The sequence below is a fragment of the Schistocerca serialis genome, chromosome 9, assembly GCF_023864345.2.
Source record: "Schistocerca serialis cubense isolate TAMUIC-IGC-003099 chromosome 9, iqSchSeri2.2, whole genome shotgun sequence".
Lineage (NCBI taxonomy): Eukaryota > Metazoa > Arthropoda > Insecta > Orthoptera > Acrididae > Schistocerca > Schistocerca serialis.
In genome coordinates, this window is record NC_064646.1 from 385,998,386 (window position 1) to 386,022,887 (window position 24,502).

General features: G+C 45.1%; 1 protein-coding gene and 1 non-coding gene across 2 annotated transcripts in view; both read right to left on the bottom strand.

Annotated features, from left to right (window-relative positions):
- Positions 1-24,502, bottom strand: part of LOC126418684 (cell division control protein 42 homolog) — a 600,617-nt gene that overhangs the window by 250,687 nt on the left and 325,428 nt on the right. The window lies entirely within an intron of this gene.
- Positions 12,683-12,757, bottom strand: Trnat-ugu (transfer RNA threonine (anticodon UGU)). The gene has a single exon. It is a non-coding gene; the product is annotated as a tRNA-Thr (tRNA).

Here is a 24,502-nt window from a genome sequence, read left to right on the forward strand (position 1 = left end):
TCTGCATTTCTTCTTGGTGTAGAAATTTCAATGGCCAGTAGTGTATTATTATTATTTGGTGCTGGATTTCTTTTTCCATCGGTGTCATATTTGCTGTTGCGAATACATAGTACATGAGGGGTGTAGGGTGGAGGCGGCAGTGAGAGCGAGGTGGCCAGCAGAGTCGCTGCCGCGTCGCCTGCTGCGGCGGCCCACGGCGCCAATCTCGCCGGCTCTGCCTGTTTGCGCTGCGGCCTAGTGGTGCTGGCAGCCGGCGGCGGGAAGCGAGCACACCTCCGTAGCCAACCTCACGCCTTGGAAGCGCCGCAAACGACTTCTCGGCACGCACTCGACTAGGGACGAGGCAGGTGGAGGGAAGCGGCCGCCGCTATTGCCCTACGCACAACCTGGATTATGAGCAGTCAGGCAGCCAGCCAGCCAAACACTCCACCAAGTAGTGATGACGTGGGTGATCGTAGCGTTTACATACGTGCACCGATGACCCACCCAATACCGGTGTTAGTTTGGTGGACCCAGCAAGGAATCTCAGGACGAAACGAGCACATGAAAACACTATAAACTTTAACTACCTCCTCCAAAAATTAATGTGTCGTAATTAATTTTCCTCTTTCGTTGCAGATTGCGGTTCAAAAATGGTTCAAATGGCTCTGAGCACTATGGGACTTAACATCTGAGGTCATCATTCCCCTAGAATTTAGAACTACTTAAACCTAACTAACCTAAGGACAACACACACACATCCATGCCCGAGGCAGGATTCAAACCTGCGACCGCAGCGGTCTCGCGGTTCCAGACTGAAGCGGCTAGAACCGCTCGGCCACTCCAGCCGGCGCAGATTGCGAGGGGTGGCGTATTGCGCCCGTTAAAATTTGCTTCAGTTCGCCAGAACGTAGAGGATGAACAAATTCTCAAAAAGCATTGCTGCTGAGAGGTCAAACGGCTTACAGGCAGTTGAGGGTCGGGCAGAGTGGCCAGACTAGCGTATACCTATTTTTTAAGCTGAGTAGCAATAGACGGAAATGCTTAGAAATGTGTGATTATAATCCACAGTGATGTAAGTATAACAGGGACCGGTTGGTAGAACATGTTCCGAGGCATCAAGGGATCACAAATTTAGCATTGGAGGGCAGCGTGGAGGGTAAAAATCGTAGAGGAAGACCAAGAGATGAATTTCACTAAGCAGATTCAGAAGGATGTATATTGCAGTAAGTCCTGGGAGATGAAAAAGTGTGCACAGGATAGAGTAGCATGGAGAGCTTCATCAAACCAGTCTCAGGACTGAAGACCACAACAACAACAACGGCCGGTGTGGCCTTGCGGTTCTAGGCGCTTCAGTCTGGAACCGCGTGACCGCTACGGTCGCAGGTTCGAATCCTGTCTCGGGCATGGATGTGTGTGATGTCCTTAGGTTTAAGTAGTTCTAAGTTCTAGGGGACTGATGACCTCAGAAGTTGAGTCCCATAGTGCTCAGAGCCATTTGAACCATTTGAACAACAACAACAACAACAACAACTGAATAGTTTGGCTACCTTAGAATCAAATTAATTGCATTAAACAACTCAATTTTCACAAAGTGGCAAAATGGCCACACACAAATTTAAACTCTAAAATAAGTGAGAAAAACTATTTCAACAAATAAATATAAATTATTGTGTAACGTGATTCGAATTACACTTATCACAAATAAAACTTTGTTCTCCGAGTATCGTACAAATTTCATGGGCCCAGAAGGAACGCAATTCGCACTAAATTCACTGCTCCTCTGGCCTAGAATTTGGAAATTTTTCTCCGCAGTATATGAGCTCTTTGTCTTCATCGTTGTGGTCAAAAAGGGGTCTCCTAGGCTTCTATTTCCTGCTCTTCGCGCTCTTCTTTTTACTGCCTTTCTTCTCTTCGAATGTTTTCCGTTTCTCGTCCTTTCTACTTTCTTTTTCTTCTCTTTATTTACTTGCCCCTTCTAGATCACTATTATACGGACTAACTAAGTATCACCGCGGAACCTTCTTTCGGCCGTTGTTTTTTCGCTTTCTCCCTACACAAAGTGGCCAGAAGCCACCACCGAAATGGCCACTTCGCCTGCTTAAGGTCTTCACACAAAATCTGTACACCCAGTAACAGCATGCCCGAAGTTTCAATAAATAAAGTGACGTTAGGGAGTGAAAGTTTGACGCTTTCAACAGAATATCATTGAAAAGATTTAAGTCACATTCCCTCTCCACAACAAAAACACAAACTGACCGCTTACTTTACATCAGCATAACTAAAATCCACAAAATACTTTGAGGAGCTGCACAGCGAACAACCTAAATTTCGTAGTGTGCCGGGGCCCTCCAGGTAGAACAAGTTAAAACATTTCCACCGCCTTACAGCCCCCCAGACCCCAATGGCCACTTTGCCCGCCGCGGAAACTTTGCCCGTCTCTCCCCACACTGAGAATTTTATGTATTTTAATATTGTTGAAAATATTACAGAAGTCTGTCACTTGTACGAGCCACGCTATCCTAGATGCGGCCGCAGACTCACAGCAGCTACGCATTTACAGTTGCGCTACGGTAACGCGACTGTAATACGACGGCAGCCAAGGAGAGTCTCTGGAAAAGACTCAGAAGTTGAGTCCCATAGTGCTCAGAGCCACTTGAACCATTTGATACACCACCTCCTGATGACCATGTGTATAAATAGCGAATTTGACCGATATCAATTCGGAAGATTCTGCGCACTTTCGGAATTAGAAAATTCAATATATTTACATTACTCGAACCTCTTCATGTTGTTCTTACGACGTCCCTGTAACTACATTCACAAAAACGTTTTTAGAATCTCTGTCTAGAGCGTGTCAAAATCAACACAGACTCGCTGCCACATTCCAACAGCGCGAATTTTCGCGGGTGCTGACATTACGTGTCTGCACTCCTGATACACACTGATATTCCCCCGCCACTACCGTGGCGCGGCGCTTCAGCTGCCAAACCAAAATGGCGCAACTCATTCATAAAGTGGAGTATCGAGCGTTGAACAGGTTCCTGCAAAAGCCTAAGACGAGTGTGGTTGAAATAATTAAAATTAAAAACGCGTACATATAATATCACTTAAAATTATGACACACTCTCCAATTTTCACTGACATTCACCTAGCCGTTCATACCCAGCCAAGAAGAACTCAAAATTCTTAACTTAGTCCATGTCAGCATGAGTTATTTGTGTTACTAAACCGTTAAACCGGTGCACGCAGCGAGATCCCAGTAACATTGTCTGTCTGACGCCATTTATAAAATCATTTGCCAAATTTAAATATTTAAAACTCTTTCGTAATCGACTCATAAACAGGAATAATCTTATATTAAAGGTTTAACACTGTGAGACAAGTATTACAGTAAGAATTACTATTTTATTCACAGATGTAATTTTCAGCAACTGCAACTATATTTCAGAATGAAATTCAGTCGTCAGTTTTTTATTTCGATAAATTAATTTGAAGTCTTCAGAAACTTAGTATTGATTTAGCAGATGTCAGTATCTTCTTCGCAGAAACATAACACTATGATATATCCAAAAACGTACAAATTGTATATGATTATTGTAAACACAGATTCATAGACTGATAATTTACATTAACGAAATCACATCTATGTACAATTCAAGCTGTTGTGCCAGAAACAAGTAACATACAAGCTCGACATCCACATAGAAGTGACTCAGTTACCGTAAATTGTCAATCTGTGTTTCCAATAATCACGTACAACATGTACTTTTCGGACATACCATGCCATTATGCTTCTACGAAGAAGATATTGACATCATCTAAACCAATGCTAAGCTTCTGCAGATGGCAGAATAACTTGTCGAAACAGTAAAGCGAAATAAAAATATATTTGCAACATTTGCAACTGACGACTGAACTTTATCCGGGAATTATAGTTAGAAACTGCGTATATGTCTTGTGGCTGCGCCAACTCATGGCGCACAGTGTTCATTCGGTATTTGTGAATGAATGCATTTAGAGACTTCCAGCCAACTTTTCACACAATTTCAAATGTTTACGGAACGTGTTTTCGCTGAGCACCATCCACAGAATAATGGATGGAAAAAAGTTCAACGCTTGCTACATTTTCGCTGTTCATACAGTGAAACTTCAGCATACGCATGACGTTTCAACAATGTAATACTTTTTTACTACTAACTCTATTCGCAATATGTTTCGCAGACAGCATCCATGTATATCGCTGAATGCGATATGACGTCATAAACATTGAAGTGCATGACAAATTAGCTTTTGTTTAAAACGGAGCTGAAATTACACTGATTACACTCATCCAGTGTTTAATATAAGAGCACTTAACTACTTCCAAAAAACTTTAGACATAATTTCAAACATTTTCTGAACTTCGATTTCTTCCGTCAGTTCTATATGGTACGGATGCCACACCGCGCAGCAATATTCCAAAAGAGGCTGAACATGCGTACTGTAAGCAGCCTCTTTAGTAAACCTGTTGCTTTTCCTAAGTATTTGGCCAAAAATGGGCAGTTTTTGGTTCACTTTCCCCGCAACATTATCTATGTGACCTTCAAATTTACGTTATGAATAACTGTCGTCCCTAAGTACTCAGCTGAATTTACAGCCTTTAGAGTTGTGTAATTTATCATGCAACTAAAATTTTGTTGATTCTTTTTATTACTCATGTGGATGACCTCACAACTTTCATTATTTAGAGTCAATTGTAGCTTTTCCCATTATACGAGTTTCTTGTATAAACCATTTTGCAATTGTTTGGATCATCTGATCGCTTTGCAAGACGGTAAGTTACGGAACCATCCACAAACAAACTAAAAGGGCTGCTCAGATTGTGTCCTAAGTTATTTGTACAGATCCTTAATAGGAAAGTGCCCGTAACATTTCATTAGGGAACGCCAGATATTTTTTGCGTTTTATTTGATGACTTTTCACCCATTACTACGAGCTGTGGCCTTTCTGAAACGAAAGTACTAATCCAGTCGCACAACTGAGACGATAAGCCGTAGGCACCCAATTTGATTAGAAGACACTCGTGAGGAAGTTTCCAAAACCATGGCACTCATAACTTCGTGCGAATAAACAGCCAGTTGTTTTTCTGAATTCGTGTAAGCTATTTGTCAATAAATCTTTTTCTGAGACGTGATTTGTAATGTCCGAGCACAGTACACGAGCCAAAATCCTATTGCAAATCTACGTCAGTTATTTGGGCCTGTAATTCAGCGGATTACTCTTAGTTGCTTTCTTGAATATTGCTGTGACCTTTTCAACTTTCCGGTTTTTTCGTTCGGATCTTTCGTCCGGCAAGTGCCTGTACGAATACGACTGGTAAGTATGAAGCTATTTTGTCAGCGTACTCTGAAAGAAACCTAACTGTTATAAAATGTGCCGCGGAGGCCTTCCTTCATTAAGTGATTCAAGTAGCTTCGCTACACCGTGGATATCTTGGTTCAAATGGCTCTGAACACTATGGGACTTAACATCTGAGATGACCATTCCCCTAGAACTTAGAAGTACTTAAACCTAACTAACCTAAGGACATCACGCACATCCACGACCGAGGCAGGATTCGAACCTGGGACCGTAGTAGCAGCGCGGTTCCGGACTAAAGTGTCTAGAACCGCTCGGCCACAACGGCCGGCAAGAGGATATCTGTGTCTAACTTATGCACGTTGGCATTTGTTCTTGATTTACATTACTGAATATTTACTACGTCCTCCTTCATGAAGGAAAACCGTGTTAAGCAACTCTGCCTTATTGGAACTGTCATCATTAACATTACCTTTGCTACCACGCAGTGAAGACATAGATTGTGTCTGGCCGCACATGCGACCAGAATCTCTTTGGGTTTTCTGCCAGATTTCGAGACAGAGTTGCGTTTGTGGATAATATTAAAAGCATCTCGCACTGAAGTTCACACTAAATTACGAGCTTCTGTAAAACTTCAGCAATCTTGAGGAATTTGCGTTCCTTCAAATTAAGCATGTTTTTTGTTGCATCTGCAATAATATTCTGACGCTTTCTGTGTACAATCGAGGGAGTGGTTGAGTTACGATTGTTATTAATTTATTTATTTTATATAAATATATCGACTGCTGTCGATACTATTCTTTGAATGTATGGCGCATCTGATCTACACTTTCATGACGTTGTCCTTGCGCAATCTACTCAGAAAATATGTAAACAACACTTTGAAGTATTGTTAAGAAAATTTAGCAGCAGCACAAAGAGATATAGCAAACATTCTGTAGCGACCCAACGCAACAATGACTGTTCCATTGGGATAATGCGATGTTAGTTCAGGTTGACCAAGTATGAACGAGCTCTGACCCGTATTATCTCAATGTCAACTTCCCTTCATTTTGTACACTCTGCACACATAGTGCAGATTTTCAGATTTCTTCCAATAAAAATCTTCCATTCCCCCCTCCCCCCCTCACAACAACAATCTGACTGTTCCGATACACGTCGTATTATTTAACAATATTTAATCGATATCCATCTATCTCTAGACAGATCTTAAACTCTGTATTATGGATAATTCAACATGCTTGCGGGGACTGATGACCTAAGATGTTAAGTCCCATAGTGCTCAGAGCCATTTCAACATGCTTGCGTTGCGCTCATTGAGCGCCAGTTATTTCTCAGGCGATCAGCTGGCCGCTAACGACACACACACACACACACACACACACACACACACACACACACACACACACCATCCAAGGACGGCGTCCAGCCTTTCGAATAGCACGAATTAAATACAAGTGAGCCACGGTGGCCTTGTAGAAACGTGCGCTCATTACGTAACACCACGGTTCTGTCAATTCAACACCGTTACATGAAGTCCCTTCATACTGAGGAGGATGCGTTTCTTACGCCAGCCTTCTAGTAAGCTAGAAATGAAATACCGCCAACTTGACAGCATATTTTCATGAAAGAAACCACATATTCAAGGTATCAGACGCAGTAGTCGATCCAGTGTGGAAATTTGGGCCGTAATTCTGATAGTACGCTGTTATAAGCTTCTAAAGTACAGCCTTTAAACGTTCGCGTGCACCGGCCGTCACTCGCTCGGTCCTCCTGCAGCCATGTAAGGTTTGACCGCGAAGTACTGTACGGCAGAGTGGGTAAGAGGTTCGTGTTCACCACGTCGCTGAACCAACAAGCAATAGTGCTTTCTTCATTGTGTTACAGTGAACGGTTTCTAACATGCAGCTGTGCCACAGATCTTGCAGCACTCTTATTATTCACAAATGCAGTGTACTATAATGAAATGAGTGTGTTGTTAAAGAAGTAGTGAATACTATTTATGTATTAACATCAGTGCTGTGCATTATTTTGAAGGCTCAGAAACATTTTGATAAGCTTGTAAGAGAGCTGCAGGAGAGGTTGCGTTGAGAAGTAATTGTTAAAAAATCAATTAGTTGCGCCGTTTACGGGTTGATTAGCCTAAAGTTAGACACTCGGACGGTTGCGCGCGAAAAATCAAGCCGCGCGCAGAGACGGTGTCGCCAACCGTGTTCTTTGTTTGGTTCTAAAAAAGTGATACAAAAATTGGACGTGGTATACGGTATTAATAAGGATCGAATCCGAGCAAAGTCTGAGCTGTCTCATGCCCTATAACACACACTATGAGAACAACTGACACTAACTGTTTCTGGCATGCCGCTCGAATTTGGGCTCTGATTGGCTAACTTCAATGCTAATTAATTCAGAAACGTCGCGATGTATCGAATTTTTTACTTAACAATTATTTCTCAGCACAGCCTCCACTAGAACACTCTTGGAAGCTTTCTTACCACCCTGTATATGCGTGCGGCTGGCATATATTTGCTACCCCTTTCGCTTAAATCAACGTGCTCTCGAACAAGACTTTGAAACACTGTCAGCAGATGTGTCCACCGCCTCTGATGTTCCGTCATCTTCAACATCCAGCGACTTCGGTACAGGAAGAGAACGAAAACGAGGATATCATGAAATTTGCTATTTTTCACACCGAGACGCTGAAATGCGACGATCAGTTATTGTAGTACGAAGGACAAAATTTGCTTGCTGCACCGATGTTTAGAGTCTTCGGAAAATGAGGACCGTCGATAGGCGAAAATAAATGATAATCAGAAAAAGAAAAATTGGAACGATTATTTGATGAAAACAAGTGATACGAAATATAGCGTGTAGAAAAGTCTTCAGTTTCCACCGCCTTTGACACACAGCATGTTTTATTATAAACAAAAGTTTTCGGTAAAAATACGTGTATACGGGATTATGCAGGTTTTCCGGTTACCCGTGCAGTCTCGGGTTCTCTCAAAACAAACAGAAAATCGAGAACTACTTGTGGTCATAATATGCACGTATTACGATTAATTCTCTGTCTCCGTAGTCGAGTGGTCTGTGCGACTGACTGGCTCGCGGTGGACCCAGGTTCGATTCCCGGTACTGCAAGGGATTTTTCCCTGGTGGGAAGATTGTAACGGGGAGCATTCAGCCTCGTTAGGTCAACTGAGGAGGTACTTGATCGAATATGCGGCAGGTCACGAAAACAACGGCCTGGAGAACGACGTCCTCACCCCACGGCCCCCTATACTGCATCCAGTGACACCACTGGCAGAGGATGACACGGCGGTCGGTCGATACCGATGAACACGCCAAAGCCTGTGGACGAGGTTTCTACTGTACTGTTGTCAGGAGCTCTCATCTGCCAGTCATGGAAGTGGATTTTTGTTTTAAACATTACTGTTTTTAAGGTCATTGTAATATAGTACCAAAGTGTCTAGAATGGTCACAGAGTGATTGAGCGGGGTGAAGACAGCAGCGGTAGAGGGAGTGAGCCGCTAGTGGAGTGCGGCGCCGACCGGCTGCCCTGTTGTACAGCGGCAGGTGAGGCGCCGCTAGTGTATCGAGCGGCCACACAGCCGCCTGGGCGCCTGCCTTCGGCAACCCGCTGACTTTGGCTGCTGATCGGCTAGCGAAAACTCGGTCCGCAGGGGCGGCACTGCCCGGACCAAACAGACCCGGGCACCGCGTTGCGTCCAGGGAAGATCACTGTGCCTATCAGAAAGACACCTCCAGATTGTGCCGGTTCTCTCCGTTTTAAACGCTCCCATTCGTCTCCTGGTACGTATTCCTATGTAAAAATTGACACACAATATTTCGGAGTAAATCAGCGATAAATTATTATATAACAGCTTTAACGCTCAATCTAGATCAGTGGTTTACAAGCTTCGGAGGTACAAACGAAAATGGTTCGATGAAGTTTTAGTGACCCGCCCGGTTGGCCGTGCGGTCTAACGCACGGCTTTCCGGGCGGGGAGGCGGATTTGTTGGTTCGTTGGTTGGGGTTGAAGGGACCCAACAGCTAACAGGGACGAAACAGGTCCTCAGTCCCTTCTTTCAAATGTGGTCCATTCCGATAATGCGACATCTCAGAAAAGTCAGAACGATAAAAGGGAAAATGCTAACAACTGTAAAAGGGCAGTCATGTTGTCAATGGTAAAAACAAAATGAGGTAAGTCAGCAAGTGAGCGAACCCAACGCTATGCTAGAGGCAGGAAATATCCCACCTCTGAAGCAGCAGAGGCAAGACCATCTGCGACTTAAAAGGTGCAACCGCGAGAATAGCGTATGGGAAAAGTAACCAAACCTATAAAGAAAATGATAAAAACAGAGTAGAATGGGAAGAAAAGAGGATCTGGGCAAGGGAGGGGAATCGGGAATCTCCAAACACGGCTGACAGTGGGAGATACCCCAACACTCACCGCCCTGCCCCAACACCAGAGAGAGATTAAAAACCTTAAAACTGAGAATAAAAACCACTTTCCCGGAGGAAACCGAGAACCAGATCGATCATCCGGGAATCGTCAGCCAACATCAAAGGTAAAGTGCGGGGGAGTCTGTACTTAGCACGCAAAGCCAAAAGAAGGGGGCATTCAACCAAAATGTGGGCTCCACAACAACAAAGTGGGGGGTGGCTCATCACGCAAAAGAAAACCATGGGTCAGCCTGGTATGGCCAATGCGGAGACGACACCGTGTGGTTGAGTCCTTTCGGGAGAGCCGAAAGGAAGGACGCCACGGGCCTGGTGCCGCCTTAACCGTACGAAGTTTATTAGACAGGGACGGCGGATTTGTGTCGAGGTCCGGTGAACCGGCCAGTCTGTGGATGGTTTTTAGGCGGTTTTCCATCTGCCTCAGCGAATGCGGGCTGGTTCCCCTTCTCCACCTCAGATACACTATTTCGGCGATTGCTGCGCAAACAAGTTCTCCACGTACGCGTACACCACAATTAGTCTACCACGTAAACGTAAGGGGTTACACTCGTCTGGTTGGTGTGAGACGTTCCCTTGGGGTCCACCGGGGGCCGAATCGCACAATAACCCTGGGTTCGGTGTGGGGGGGTGAAGTGGACTGCGGTAGTCGTCGTGGGGTTGTGGACCACTGTGGCTGCGGCGGGGACGGAGCCTCTCTGTCGTTTCTAGGTCCCCGGTTAACATAGAACACAATACAGGGTTTAGTGACCACTGAAAATTTTTTTAATGGTCATTATTATCACCATTACAGTAGATTTGTATGTAACAGATCATTATCATCAGCCATTCGACAAGCACTCATGGATAAAAGCCTCCTCTACAGATTTCCATGGATTGGTGTCTTTAGTGGTAGTCTGTTGCTCCTGCATATTTTCTAGGTTAATCTGCTGGGTGGTTACCTGGTATAATCAAAGTGCAGCTACTCACAGAGGACCAGAGGGGGCTGTAATTATCGTATGGCAGCTAAACTTGGTAGATAGGCCAATGCGTTAATGCGGAACCGATTGACGCTGACAAAATGCAGTTCCATTTTTGGCCACCAGGTGTAAATCTATCGATATATGCTGTTTATATGACAGTAAGACATCCATGCTGTCATTTGACAAGTCGTAACGTGAGTGATCAGTGTCGCTGTGGAGAAAAGAGACCGTGCGCTGTTAGTGAAACTGCTTCACGTGAGCGGCAGCAATTAAAGTGCTGCGCTGAGAGAGCATCGCCAACTGAAAGATCTTAAGGAGACGCGCGATGTCATTCAACGTTAATGATAATGAAATTCGAAAACGCGGGTGAGCTTGGTGTGGCACCTGGAGGAGGAAGGCATCCTATACTTGAGAAGTTACTGATGAGGTTGCTGTTGCTGCAACTGACCATGCAGCACGTAGTGATACTGCTCGTGCAATCTCATGAGAATTGTCCATCCCCTGGTCAACAGCACCGTAAGTTGTGCTGTCTGTTTTGCACTGGTATCCATACGAGATCCAGTCGGTGCAGCAACTGAAACCTCATGACCTGCAGAAACAATGTGAGTTTGCTTCTCAGTTTCTGGAACCGACCGAAACTGACGTGTGGTCAGGTAATATTCTACTGAGTCACGAAGCACATTTTACACTACAGGGTTCAGAGAATACACGGAACTTAGAATCTGAGGGAGTGTTAAACCGTGTGCTGTGCACCAAGACCTGTAGGTGTAGGTGTCTCTGGGGCATGGAACCACATTATTCTTTGAAGAGAATACACACACAGAGGGCCCGCCTGGTGTGTACCGCGAAGTCTGCACGTTACCGAGATTTCCTTGTACAGCTTACGATCCCTGTTTTGGAAGAACACAGCTGTGTGGAAACCACTGTTTTCATGTACAAAAAAAGCCAGTAAACGGCAATTCGTCTCTCACATTCCACTGGAGCTGCTGCGAACAACTGTTGATCACGTCGTTTTAAAGATGTAGCATTTCGTAGACGTCTCCCATGCTTTTATTGATAAATTGTGTAAGCGGCAGTTAACAATAAGATCAACATTATGCCTTTTTTACTTGTTTGACCTTTCTTGCCCATGCCCCATTTCTAACACATTACATATGGAAACATTTCTGGTATGTCTTTCTTGCATTCACAGCGTTACAAGAGGATTGGAACTTTAGTAGTGGCAACTACTTATTTACAGCTCGTACAAAATAGATACGTGTTTCAAAGTATAACTGACCTTCAAAGTCGTCACCAGCATAGTGTACAACCCGTTGCCAGCGATGTTGAGGTCGTAGGATACCTCGAAGTACCTGCACTTTAATTATAACCACACGGAACGTACCATGGTATAGCTTCTCAGTTTTCTGTTATTTCTTTCAATCCAGAGAGGAACTTCCTTTGGCTATCTACCATCAATCTTCCTGGCTACTTTCCAGCCCACCTCCCTAATCCACGTATTCGCATTCCTATCTCTCCCAGTCATTCGCAACATGCATGTCTCCGTTGGCCAGTAAGACACCCTCAGATTTTGAATGTCTCACTGTCATCAATAAAAACTGATCGTACAAACTCTTTGTAAACGTTGCTTCATACACATTGAAAACTTAATTTTGAAAACTTATTAAGTTTACCAACAGCGCTGTAGGCCATTTTTACTCTTTTATTTATATCTTTTGCTGCCCATCCAGAGGTAGTAGTTACCACTCATCGGTATCACGTCCTGACAGGGCTTTTTCTGAATTACAAAACTGACTTAAGTATATATGACGGTAGTATCTGTTCCCGAAAGAACAGTTACCGTGGATGACCATGCAGCTTTGCTAGAAATGAAATGATAATTAAATGGACACCCTAGCTGCAAACAGGCGTTGATGTACTTCATTGGGGACATGTTGAAAATGTGTGCCCCGACCGGGACTCGAACCCGGGATCTCCTGCTTACATGGCAGACACTCTATCCATCTGAGCCACCGCGGGCACAGAGGATAGTGCGTCTGCAGGGACGTATCCCTTGCACGCTCCCCGTGAGATCCACATTCCCAACATGTCCACACCACTACGTTCGTAGTGCGCGTAAGTAACATATAAGTAACTGAATGCAAAAAAGAGTTACTGTGACTGAAGAAATATTTTCTGAAAGGGAAATTCTAGGAGGAATACAATACATTTTAGAAATTGGCAACGCCGGACTCTATAAATAGATTCTCATGAAACATAACTGGTACTATTTTAATGGAATTTGTGTGTTTTAACAGCTATTAGTATTGAAGATTTTCAACATTAAGTAATTATTATAAACGATCTGCCACTTCAAAAATAGTACGTCTTCATTTTTTAAAATTTAATGTTTAATTAGGCTTCAAACTTTATTCAAGGTATTGGATGACATTTGATCTCGTTCATATGTGATGATCTCAACAGCGTTGGGAACAAATGGTCTTGCTTATTTTCATTCTGAAAATTGCGGCCGTTTAGATTTCACAAGAACAAAGAATCACATTCAGATAAAGATTTATCGCTCATAGAACTAACCCGTCCAACTAATCGCCAGACTTACACATTACATTACAGGAAAATAAACCTGTATTCTTTTGAGGCGTAACATTTAAATTTGCTGATAAACTGAACCGCGTTAACTGGTGCATGCTACGGTACGGTGGTGCGGGGTTTTCTGTGCGCTAGGACTGCAAAAAGTACCTGGAGGCAGACGAAAATTTTACTGCGTGTTACAATTAAAAGTTAATGATTATCCCTCGTACAGAGAAACACGGCCAATGTTGCGCGACCTTTGTTGCATTCACGCGCATCCACGCGCCACGCTAAAGAGTTTGGGTCACGAGCGAATTACGTTTCTTGGGTGAGATTATCTATGCAAGGCATCGAAAGATACGCTCCGGTAGCGGTGTTTCGAGCCGTGACAGCCAATCAAGTGACAGGACGCCCTAAGCTCGGGTACGCACGACACGGTTTGAGGTCAAAGCAGCATTCTGCATTCCGGTGCTAGCAGCTACAGAAACTGCGTCGTCGGAATTCACATTCTCCCCCATATCAGCTCATAGATTAATAGGTTTCCATGTAGTGCATCTCACAACAATCAAGTTCATTTGTTCTGCATAAGTCGAGTCTACAATGTTTAAGCTGACTGTCTCGTTTCAAATTTGTATTACATGCGAGTGTATATCCTCAAATATTCTCTGTATGAAAAGACATCCTCTGACCTGTAAAATTTAGACCCATGAAATCATATGATAACGCTATCTCACTATACCCGCTAAGAATTATGACACAAGACTAGCCGAAGCTAAGTAAACACGGGAATAAAATAAAAACTTGAGTGGTTTCCATGAACGTATTAAGTAGTAATAAGTCCTAGCCAAACATTAAAAATGTATAAGTGTTTCAGGCTAAAGCCAAGTCATGTGCCACACAAACCATGAGGACACGCCTAGCCACGAACGTACTGTCTCAATATAGAAAGTACTCACTGAAGTCCTATATACACTAGAAAAACGTCACACCAAGCTTTGCAGCGTGAATCAGTAATGAGGCACACATTTACAGCAGTATGTCCGTGAATGTACGATTGCCTCTGACGTCAGTGCTACATAAATATTACTCAACTATAAGAGCGTCTTACCACACCTGAATCTCTCGAGCATCAGCCACCGACTAGATATGTTGTGCCCATTCAAACCCAAGAGTTCTCTGTCTGTCGCGTTCCGGGTTCGATTCTGGTTATCTCGCGTGACTCGGCCCCTCAAAGGACATCTTACAAGCATCCTATTGAGAGTGGTCAAAGACAGTTATGCTTTCAGAGATCGATAACTTCATAAGGAATATATGTTTAAGAAGTATCTCCGATTTAAGAACGCGCGAAAGAAAACCAATACTGAAAGTTTTGAATTCGACAGACAACTTTTATTGGCATGGATTAATACAGGACGAAGGTTCATTGCCCCGATTAGGTAATCAGAAATCAAATCAAAATTATTCTCAATCACTTCACATTAATCCTCTTAGCTGCGTTTTGAAAAGTTCTGCCATCTCCAAAGTACCATTGCTTCAGTCACGTTGTGTGACTGTCTTATTCAATATTTTGGGGTAAATTTCCACGGATCTTATTCAATACACCGGGATAAGTTTCAGGGCGAAATCAGATTCATAGTTATTCTCGAGTTCCCAGATTTATACTTACAAGGAGTAGCAGCTAACAGTATGTACACTATCTGATCAATAGTGTCCGGACATCTATTAATATAGATTGCAGTGCGGTGTATTTATCCTTCATGTACGAAAGCTTGAACTCTCCTGGGGAAATTGCAGTCTCAACATAGTTGAATGGCTGCCATCTGTCATCAAGAGTCGAAACCAGAGAATTTAGTGATGATGTATGCTGGGGTCGAAGTCGAGATTTTAACTGATCCCAAAGGTGTTCCATTGGGTTCAGGCCGGGACTCTGGAAGAGCAGTCCATTTCAGTCAGGTTTCTGTCCACTCACCATCGCTGCACAGATGATGTTTCATGACTGTGTGCATTGTCACGCTTCGAACAAACAACCAACATCTCCTAGATGTTCGTCCATTCCACGCAGTACACAGTGATGTGAACTGCGTTCATATCCTTTCGCATTTTCTTGCGTGCTATAACGGGGCCTCATTCTAGCCACGAAAAGCACCCCAATACTATAACACTGCCTCCTCCGTACTTCACTACTCGCACTACAAATGATGGCAGATAACGTTCCACTCGACAAACCCGAACCCTTTCATCGGATTTTCGTAGGGTACACCGTGATTCATCACTAAAAATCACTTTTCCAGTCATCCACTGTCCTGTGTCGCCTGTTTTCACAACACTTCAGTCCTCGCTTAGCACTGACTACAGAAATTTATGAATAGCCTCCTCGCCTCCGATTTTACTGGCGAGTCCGGCTCTGGTGACATCTAGTGGTCAATTCCGCGTTTCATGGGAACGTCCGGATATTTATGATCAGATAGTATTTCTTGTCGGACAACCTCTGGTAGGACTGTTTTAGTGTGGCCAAACGGTGCCATCTGGGTTCAGCTTCCAGTCTGGCATAAATTTTCAGTTGCCAAGACACTCCGACTGAAACGGTACCCCATCTCCTCTTGATAAATCGCCCCTTGACCAGCATTGGTTCCCAGTGTAACACAGAGGTGTTGCCGTAGCGAAGGCAATGGTCTTTCCACTCTTGTATTCTCAGGAGGTGTGGCGTGGTGTCGTGCGGTGAAGTGAAACGGAAGGGCCGGCCATAAAACGAGCACCTGTGTGAGGCGTGAGCACGCCTCCGCAGTAGTGGGAGGGTACGAACTGACAGCAGCGTCAACACGTGACTTTGAGGGCGCGGCTTTCACAGGTCGCAAAATGATACGACGAGTGCGACGACGCTTCGCGATGTTGATAAGCACAGCCAGCTGCCAAGCTTCGCGCCTGTTTCTTACCGGAGTGGCCGAGCGGTTCTAGGCGCTACAGTCTGGAACCACGCGACCACTACGGTCGCAGGTTCGAATCCTGCCTCGGGCATGGATGTGTGTGATGTCCCTAGGTTAGTTAGGTTTAAGTAGTTCTAAGTTCTAGGGGACCGATGACCTCAGAAGTTAAGTCCCGTAGTGCTCAGAGCCATTTGAACCATTTTTGTCTCTCACCAATCGCCCATAACACCAACGAACTCAACTTCAGAGCCCTATTTTTTTCCCCTTATTGGCCATTAGTTGCGCCATTCAGTCAGCTTATTATTAGCGACAACTTACACTGCTGGCCATCGACATTGTTACTTCACTTATGTACTCCTGTGGGACCAGGATAACGTGAGGTGGGAGTAGGTTCTTTATGATTTCATTTTGTGTGCGAATGCATGCTCTCGCGGCCATATCCATTAATAAAATATTCTTGGGTTTCAAGACGAATCAAGTGGTTAACTGCCTACGAGCTTGCGGCAGAGATCTCCTCTGCCAATCTCAAGTCGTTGACTGTCGTCTGAATGCCGCTGCCGTTCTTTCGTAGCCGCGCCGCCGCCTGTGACGTCACTGGTGCCTAGTCCCAATGTCTTGGTGGCACGACCGCCGCGGCCGCTTAAACTCTCCAATCACAGGATCCCAGGCAGTACTTAGCTGCGATCCACCGTCCTTATTCAGGGTGTCGCCGCTTCACGTATTACGCTATTGCAGAAGCCGTTGGTGCGTTTAATAGTAGAAGTATCGTCCAATGCAATTCGGTGTCCGTTTTCCAGTGCATGCTACGCCAGAGCTGACTTTTTAGGATATCGTAGACAGAAAAACAAATAACATGAAAGTGCTTCCACCTACGCAATCCCGAAAAATCTGCTGGGATAGCGCAATATATGAAGCAATAGAAATCAAAATTGCAGCAGTACCTGGAATAAAGGCGGTGGATTGCAGCTAAGTGCGGCCTGGAACCCTGTGATTGGGAGTTTAAGTGGGCGTGGTGGTCGCGCCATCAAAACATTGCCATACATGGGGTGGGACTAGGCACGACGTGACGAAGATAGGCCTGCGCTCTCTCGCTCAACTCAGCAGACAAACTACGTTTCTACACCTGTTAACTCGTAACTAGGTATGTACGTACAAACGAGAATTGCATCTTCTACTGGAACCCACTTTTACGGACTCTTACTGTTATTAGTCCTGATCGGAAGTCCATAGGCCTACTTACAATTTGTTACGGCTGTATTGGGGTACAATAATATTAAAATCATGCCAAATGATTATCAGTTGAATAAGGTACCACTACTCGTATGAAATGAGGACTGTTAAGCAGAAGAGACTAAATGCTATGAGCAAGCCGTTATTCCATTTGTATCGAGTATTGCTCTTAAATTAAATTTTGTTGTAATACTGTACTGGGACTAGGCATTTCATGGTAGCAGATTCCAGTAGAAGATTATTCTCGTTAGTACGTACACGCCCAGCTGCGACTTAATACACTCCTGGAAATTGAAATAAGAACACCGTGAATTCATTGTCCCAGGAAGGGGAAACTTTATTGACACATTCCTGGGGTCAGATACATCACATGATCACACTGACAGAACCACAGGTACATAGACACAGGCAACAGAGCATGCACAATGTCGGCACTAGTACAGTGTATATCCACCTTTCGCAGCAATGCAGGCTGCTATTCTCCCATGGAGACGATCGTAGAGATGCTGGATGTAGTCCTGTGGAACGGCTTGCCATGCCATTTCCACCTGGCGCCTCAGTTGGACCAGCGTTCGTGCTGGACGTGCAGACCGCGTGAGACGACGCTTCATCCAGTCCCAAACATGCTCAATGGGGGACAGATCCGGAGATCTTGCTGGCCAGGGTAGTTGACTTACACCTTCTAGAGCACGTTGGGTGGCACGGGATACATGCGGACGTGCATTGTCCTGTTGGAACAGCAAGTTCCCTTGCCGGCCTAGGAATGGTAGAACGATGGGTTCGATGACGGTTTGGATGTACCGTGCACTATTCAGTGTTCCCTCGACGATCACCAGTGGTATACGGCCAGTGTAGGAGATCGCTCCCCACACCATGATGCCGGGTGTTGGCCCTGTGTGCCTCGGTCGTATGCAGTCCTGATTGTGGCGCTCACCTGCACAGCGCCAAACACGCATACGACCATCATTGGCACCAAGGCAGAAGCGACTCTCATCGCTGAAGACGACACGTCTCCATTCGTCCCTCCATTCACGCCTGTCGCGACACCACTGGAGGCGGGCTGCACGATGTTGGGGCGTGAGAGGAAGACGGCCTAACGGTGTGCAGGACCGTAGCCCAGCTTCATGGAGACGGTTGCGAATGGTCCTCGCCGATACCCCAGGAGCAACAGTGTCCCTAATTTGCTGGGAAGTGGCGGTGCGGTCCCCTACGGCACTGCGTAGGATCCTACGGTCTTGGCGTGCATCCGTGCGTCGCTGCGGTCCGGTCCCAGGTCGACGGGCACGTGCACCTTCCGCCGACCACTGGCGACAACATCGATGTACTGTGGAGACCTCACGCCCCCACGTGTTGAGCAATTCGGCGGTACGTCCACCCGGCCTCCCGCATGCCCACTATACGCCCTCGCTCAAAGTCCGTCAACTGCACATACGGTTCACGTCCACGCTGTCGCGGCATGCTACCAGTGTTAAAGACTGCGATGGAGCTCCGTATGCCACGGCAAACTGGCTGACACTGACGGCGGCGGTGCACAAATGCTGCGCAGCTAGCGCCATTCGACGGCCAACACCGCGGTTCCTGGTGTGTCCGCTGTGCCGTGCGTGTGATCATTGCTTGTACAGCCCTCTCGCAGTGTCCGGAGCAAGTATGGTGGGTCTGACACACCGGTGTCAATGTGTTCTTTTTTCCATTTCCAGGAGTGTAGTTGCAGACTGGAAGTTATGGTCAATATGTTCTCCATCGCTTTCTGCCTGACTGCAAAAGTAGTTTTCAGGCTCTTGTAAATGGAGAAGGTAGGTGTGAAGCACGCACCGATAAACTGAATGTCTTCACACAATAACGACATAGCAAAAATAAAATACCCGTAAGATCATTCACCCACGGCCCAACAACCCACGATCCCTAATAACTGTCCCGTAAAGTTTCCGCTGAACCAGTCGCTTCCTGGAACCTATGTTAACACAAATGGCTCACATGCCTCACGCAACCCGTGCCAGAAACGCTATTTTTTTAAACCATCTGGAGCTCTAATTTCTATCACTTCCATTTCTGACCGAGTCCTGTATGTACAACAAATTTGGACGAAATACGTGATGAAGATCATGCGCGGTCTCCATGTGACTCAGGAAATGGGCTTCTTTGCAGCAAGTCAAGTATCCACACGGACTGGGGGCACGGAAACGTAGCAGTACCAACCAAACGAGAGAGAGAGAGAGAGAGAGAGAGAGAGAGAGAGAGAGAGAGAGAGAGACGCGTCTACACTGGTGCATCTAACGATAATCCTTAACAGAGGAGGACTGTCACGTTGACTCTCTAGATGACTCCGGGTTCTGCATAGCCACAATGCATTCCTGATCATCATACGGCACAGTACTTGGAATAAGTACCACTAAGTACATAACACTGTCACCTATTGACGAAAGAAATTGCCGGCTTTTGCTCAATTGGGCATTAAAATAATTCAATGGCGACCAATTAAAAGTTTTGCCGGACCCGTGTTCGAATCGATTTCCCGATTTACGCGAGCGGTCGCCTTAATCGCTTCGGCTATCCGAGCACGTCTCTCGTCCGACCAAAATCTGCCTGCGCTGCACGTAGCAAAATAGCGTCCCCTTTCCTTTATTCCTCTTCCCTTGCTGCCGTATTGTTGTCCCCCGAGATGTCAGACATTGTGCCTCTACAATGAAAGATCGATGCGCATACATTATACATATATATGGTGTATATTCTTTCGGACACGCACGTCTGGCTGGCATTTGGAGATATCGGACGGGAGACGTGCTCGGGTAGCCGAAGGTATTAAGGGGATCGCTCGGGTAAAGCGCAAAATCTGGGGTTCGAATCGCATAGCTGATAATTTGGACAGCAGCCGTTACACTTCTGATTGGTTGGTTGGTTGTTTGGGGAAGGAGACCAGACAGCGTGGTCATCGGTCTCATCAGATTAGGGAAGGAAGTCGGCCGTGCCCCTTCAGAGGAACCATCCCGGCATTTGCCTGGAATGATTTAGGGAAATCACGGAAAACCTAAATCAGGATGGCCGGACGCGGGATTGAACCGTCGTCCTCCCGAATGCGAGTCCAGTGTCTAACCACTGCGCCACCTCGCTCGGTGTTACACTTCTGATGTGCTTTGACCAGGTCAGTGCTCTGCCTTCGAGCTCTACCTGAAATTGTCTTTCAACAAGATAACGCAAGGCCGTACGTTTACCCCAGTGCCCTGGTCTGTTTCGATACAGAAGGTGTTCAATTATCACCAGGGCCATCACGTTTTCCAGATCACCCACTGAAAGTATCTGATCATGGGTTACCGAGACTGGCACACCACCACAGCCATTTTGATTGATGAAGTCTGACACAGAGCTGAAGCAGTATGGAATGAAGTACCATCATCTCTCATCCAAACTCAGTTCGTCTCGATACTCGCATAGCGTAGATACGTTGTTTCTGCTGCCTCCACCAGTGGCGGCAATTCTGCGTGGTACTCTACATACTTTCAAATAGCCTAAAATTTAATAATTTTTTTCCTACTAAGCTGTGAATGCACATGAAGTAGAATTTCATTATTTTCTATCCTTCTGGCTTTGACGTTTTAATGGCCAGTAGTGTACTACTGACGTTAGGTATCATGCTGCAATTACTTCCTTAGGTCGAAATCACTTTGCTGGAGAGAACAGGGTTTTGAGAGTGAATTGGCTTTTACCACAGACATTAATCTTCGTAACGTTGCAAGGAGCGGCATTTGTCTTTGAGTCCCCTCGAGGAGCTCGCGAGGCCGAATGAATCTGACTTACAACCCCCGCCACCACCCCCTCCATTGATCATTCGTCATCCGCGAGCGCCCTCTCGCACCAGTGGGGTGTGTTAGACAAGAAAATATCAAAGATAGGAAAAATACCCACTGCTGGTTGTAATATTCGCACGGAAACTGGGGAGAAGCTTTTCCTCCATATAGCCTAATATGCTACTAAGCTCTGTGGAGTGCAGCAATCTTTCCCAAGCCGGGGTGTCAAAGCAGGGACCCTTTGTGACAGAAAATGCAACATTATATTATATATCTTACGAAAACATGTTTGTGGACTTATGTTAATACACCTACATACCATTTAACACGCGATCATGAATTTTTATTTCGTTATTCAGTGAGAAATAATGTTGCTTGAATACCAAGTCTGTGAAAAACCTACTGAGACTACAATTATGTTTTGTTTAATAGTAATGTTTCCTCCGGCAGCGCTTGGATTATGCGTACGCAAAAAGCAAGTGAGCCCGGTAATAACACAGATTGTCTGCTGCATAAGAGCAGAGAAGGGAATACTAAACTCCGATATTATATTTCAGGCAGGTGTGGAATTACACACAGTTCGTTGAGACAAGGGTTTCCAGTCTTATTTCAGGCGAAGTGGCTCGCTTATTGTACAGTTGTCTGCAACATGGGAAGGGAAGGAAGAAAGACTAGGATTTTGATTCCTGCTGCACATATAAATTTTCAAAATTATTACTTGACGCAAACGATAGACAACGAAGTCTGGCACATACCGTGTGTAATAATCGGAATCTAGAACATGCAAAGGATGCCGATGTTGTAGAAGGCAGGGGGCCTTCGACAAAGTGATCAATAGAGATGGAGCTTTAGCTCAGACCAGTTAAGGATGGGGAAGGATATTGGCCATGCACTTTCAAAGGAAACCTCAGGGCATTTGCCTGGAGCGATTTAGGGAAATAAAGGAAAACCTAAACCTGAGTGGTTGGACGCGGGTTTGAACCGTCGTCCTTCCGAATGCGAGATCAGTGGGCTAAGTAAGCATCGTTCGCTAACGTGGGAAGGATGCTTACCGTTATATATAGACAGATCGCAACGTAAGCTGATCATGATCGTTAGCAGACGTGGGACACGCTGTAGCACTGGACGACTGTTGAGGAGGCAGCGAAACCGAACGTCAAAATGACGCGGCACATTTCTGTTTTTCGCTCAGTATAGGCTGTGAGGAACACTTGGGGTAAGTTAAAACTATATGCCGGATCTGGAATTGGACTCGGGCCTCGACTTTTCTCTGTCAAGGCACCACCAGTTGTGCCCATTTAGCAAACCGTGGAGACCCGTTAGACTGAAGTATTATCGCAAATAGTTACAAAAGCTAGTGAGATGGAAATGGCGATACGTCGCATTTAATGTACAGTAATCAGCTTACGTTCGCACAGTTAAACACGAATATCTTAAACTAATGATGTATTCTTTGTTGTTTCTACGTACATCGTCGTGTGTAGAAGAGCTCAGAAAAAAATCTTAAATAATCTTCGATAGCGTGAAATGCAAAAGATTAGAATATTAATTTATCTGATTCGAAAGAAACAACAAAAAACACAAAACTCACTATTTAACTAAGGAAAAATGGCGAGTATAAATGATAGACAGTTACAGGCCAGACTATCAAGTACCACACTTCGGTCTTTTGTTATGTATTCAGTGTTGCACGAGCCCGGAGACTTTGGAAATGTGAAAGGTGGAACGAGTTCAGCTGAGAGAGGCATAACTTAAGTAACTATCGAAATCCATTTAAGTACGAGATTCACAGAGGCATTTGCAAGTAGAATACTAGAAGCAAATAACGATCTGCGTTAGCCTTTAATGGACCTAAATTTGTCGAAGGATTTAAAAGCTGCACATTTTCCCCTTTTCTGTGCCAATGTACCCATGGAAATAAAATGACTGACAGACAGCAGAATGTGACTAAAGACTTTTTTCCTTACCGACTCTTCCTGTACCACAGAGGAAATAATGAATACAAATAATTCGTCACTTTTGCAGAAAAATCCTGTAAATGGTGAGATATAGCTGGGTAGCTGGTGGTTACTATTAAACTGCCGGAGTACATAGTGCTGAACAGACAGGCTGATATACGTCGCACGACGATGAAACATCGTAGGTAAGTTTGTCAATTGTGCGCTCGCAGGTTACGCTGAAAACAACAACAATAACGGTTCTACTTTCTCCCACCAGGAGAAAATATGACGCTATAAGGAGTCAGAATGTAGTGTGGATGCAGAAAAAGGGGAGGAACGATAAAACATTTGATAACGGTGGTTCCAGGGAGGTTATTAGGACATGGTCACAAGTTAAACATGTGTTCAATACAGTCTACCGACGCAGCAACATATCCAGTGTAATCAGCAAGATATGTCGTGGTATTTTATCCTTCAGATCAGGAAGAGTATGGATACATCCCTGATAGACACGATCTTTCAGTTATCGCCACAATCAGAGGATACATGAATTTAGGTCGGTGGATCAGGAAGTTCACATATTTTGACATGTCCTGGAGACGATGCGGTCGTCACCGAAGGTTACTCGAAGCAAATCTTTCACGTGGCAGGCAATATATAGTGTGAAATCACGTTTTCAGGAAGAGGTCCTGCAAGCCTCACAGCCTCGTGAGGTGTCATTCCCTAGAAAAAAAAAAAACCGGGCCGAAAATGAAGGAGCTTGTGAAACACCACCACGCAGTCACGTAATCTCGACGCAGCTGATGATTCTGCACTATATGTGGTGGAGTAGAGCTCAATATGCGACACACTTGTACATTCACGGCACGGCGCAGAGCAAAATATGTCTTGCCCGTCCAAAGAATATTTCCTGGCCACATGTCGTCCATTTCTATGCGTGCCGAAAAACGAAGGGTAAGTCACGGCGCTGTAGCCTATATTGTGGCTTCATTCTCAATCTTGTAAGGATACCAGTGTAAAATGCCCCGCAAAACCTTTTCAACTGTTGACCGGGGGAGAGAGAGAGTTCCCGTGACACAGCTCGAGCACTGGCTGTAGAATTTGGGGCATGAAATGCAACTTCATCAGCAGCTGCCTTGGGAATGGATCACTTCCCTCTCCCTGCTGCACCACATAATTCACCTGTGCCTTCAAAATTCTTGATTATATTCTTTAGCCTATCCATCGACATGGTGCCTTTTCACAGCTGTTTCTGTCGGCGGTATTTCCACAATACAACGCTGCCATTGCTGCCGTTCTGATAAATCACCTTTACCAG